At 54.3% G+C, this 2,501-nt stretch overlaps 1 protein-coding gene across 1 annotated transcript in view; it reads right to left on the minus strand.

Annotated features, from left to right (window-relative positions):
- TMIGD2 (transmembrane and immunoglobulin domain containing 2) overlaps nt 1-2,501 on the minus strand; it is a 9,483-nt gene that overhangs the window by 864 nt on the left and 6,118 nt on the right. The gene's annotated exons all lie outside the window — the stretch shown is intronic.

The following is a 2,501-nucleotide window of genomic DNA, read 5'->3' on the forward strand; positions in this document are numbered from 1 at the left end:
GCCACCTGCAGAGAAGAAATCCGCGTGGGGTCGGCCACCTGAGGCCAGCCTCCTGCACCCTCCAGTGCGGAGCTCCCTCCCCACGTGGGAACTCAGATTTTGGGCCGCCGTGCTGTGAGCTTCCTCTGAACCTGTTTCCTCTTCTGGAAACAGGCCGCTCCTTCCTGGCTTTCTGGTTATTGTGGATGAGTCTCCCCTGACATGCTTTCACCCCAGGTCCCCGCGTCCTCCGCGCCAGCTCTGTCACCCTCATCACGAGCCAGTCACCCCCTAGCGGGCTCCCCGTGTGACCTCTGTCACCCCTTGTACTCATGGCTCCTGATTTTCCAGCCTCTACGTTGAGACGAGGGAACGGAGGCTCGGAAAGTGTAGGCCAGGCCGGTTGGTGTGGACAGCGCGGTTCTAGTCCCGCACTGCCGCTTGGACACGCTGGGCCGTGTGCACGCGAGCCTGAACTCCGAGAGGAAAACGGAGAAGGACTGCCGCGTGACCAGGGGTGTGCGTTCCCACTCTCCCTCTCCCTCTCCCCCAGTCTCCCTCTGCTAACAAACCACCAATGGGCGCCTGAGTCCCTAGCACCAGGTCCCCCAGACGGGGTGTCAGCAGCGGCTGGCTTTGAACAAGGGCCTTTCATGCTCACCTCAGCGGCCCCTTCCTTCCCCACTGCAGAAAAAGACGGGATTCTGGGCCAGCAGGTGGCACGGAGGTTAAGGCGCCGGGTCCCACACGGCCAACTGCACGGTTCAAGTCCCAGCCCTACAGCTTGAGGACGAGCTGGGCAGGGACCAGCGGAGTAGTCGACTGCAGTTCAAATACCAGACCCGGTGGCTTACAGCTCATGCCAGCTGTGCGTGCCCAAGATCCTGCCCAAGACCCTGAGAGGAGGATGGAGGAGAAGGCACCGCAGTGTGGCCATTCCCCCGGGGGGTGATCTCTCACTTTCTGTCTCTCTGGTGAGCACATGCGCTTTAAAACAAAAAAATCTCTTAAAAAGAGAAAGAGAAAGAAGAAAGAAAAGGAAAGGAAAGGAAAAGAAAGGAAGAGAAAAGAAATCGCGCTGGGCATGTGTATGCATGGCCAAAATCCCGACGAGAGGCAGGGAGGGACTGTGGCCTGGCGGGCTCCCCTAGGGGGTGACTTCTCACTGCCCTTCTCTCTGGGGAGGGTGCATGCCATACAGAAAAAAGAAAGAAAGAAAATATTTTTTTTTCAAAGAATTATCATCATTTATCTTTATTTATTTATTTTAATTTGACCAGAGAGAGAGAGAGCGAGAGAGAGAATGAGAAAGCCAGCCGCCAGGGGGCCGGTAGGTGGCATGGTGGTCAAGGGCGCTGGACTCCCACATGGTAGACCGAGGTTTGAGTCTTGGACCGGGTGACTTGCTTTCTCACTTTCTCTCTTTCTCTCTCACTCTCTCCCTCTCTGGTCAAACTAAAATAAATAAATCAAGTTAAATAAAATAATTATCTAAAAAAATTTGTTTAAAAAAAAGAAAGCAAGCACACCACCAGGTCACGGACTTCAACTGTGGTCGGCCACGTGGGAGTCCAGTGCCCTTAACCACCACGCCACCTGGTGGCCCCTACATTAATTACTTCAAAAAACAAAAAGAAAAGAAAAACACATGCGTTTACCAGCCTGAACATTTCAGTCTGGGAAGAAAAATCAGCCTCAGCGATGTAATAATAACCACTTGTGTGGGCCTGCAGGAGGCGTAGTGGTTAAGGGCGCCGGACTCCCTGTGGCTGTCTGCAGTTCGAGTCCTGGACCCGGAGTCTTGCTTTCTCACTGTCTCTCTGTTTTTTTTTTTTTTCTCTCTCTCTCTCTCTCTGTGTACCTCTCTGGTCAAATTAAGAAATAATAATGATGAGTAAATAAATAAAGTTAAAAAGTTTTAGAGGGACCAGCAGTTAGCACAATGGCTATGTCACTGGATTCCCATGTAGTTGACTGCGGTTCGCATCCCGGACCCGGTGGCTTAAACTCATGCTGGGCACGTGTGTGTGCATGCTAAAGATCCCAAGAAGAGAACGGAGGAGAACGGTTTGCGGCATGGCCAACCCCCTGGGGGGTGATTTCTCACCTTCTTTCTCTGTCTTTCCTGTGAGCGCATGTGCCCTGTAGCAGAAATCTCGGGGGGGCGGGGGAGGGCAATTTAGGGAAAAAATAATAAAACCCATCAGTTGTGTTTTTTGAGCTCTTACTGGGCTCCAGAGCCTACTGAGCCCTTCACTGGCCCCGCCGTCCCCACCCTGGCGGGGGAGCGCAGGGCTAGCTGTGTTTTGGCAGCTGAGGAAGTGGGCACAGACCAGGTAAGCCACTCGCCCAAGGTCACACAGCAGGTAAATGAAAAGAGCGGGGGCTTGAGTCCAGTCTGCCTAACTGGCAGGAACGCCAGCCAGAGGCTCGGAGCTGTGACTCATGACATCCGGCGCCCGACCCCCTCGCTCGCAGGTTCTGGGCTGGCTGGAGGCTGAGCCGGCCTGGGGGGCGGGGAA

The sequence above is a fragment of the Tupaia chinensis genome, unplaced genomic scaffold (genome assembly GCF_000334495.1).
Source record: "Tupaia chinensis unplaced genomic scaffold, TupChi_1.0 Scaffold149964_2, whole genome shotgun sequence".
Classification (NCBI taxonomy): domain Eukaryota; kingdom Metazoa; phylum Chordata; class Mammalia; order Scandentia; family Tupaiidae; genus Tupaia; species Tupaia belangeri.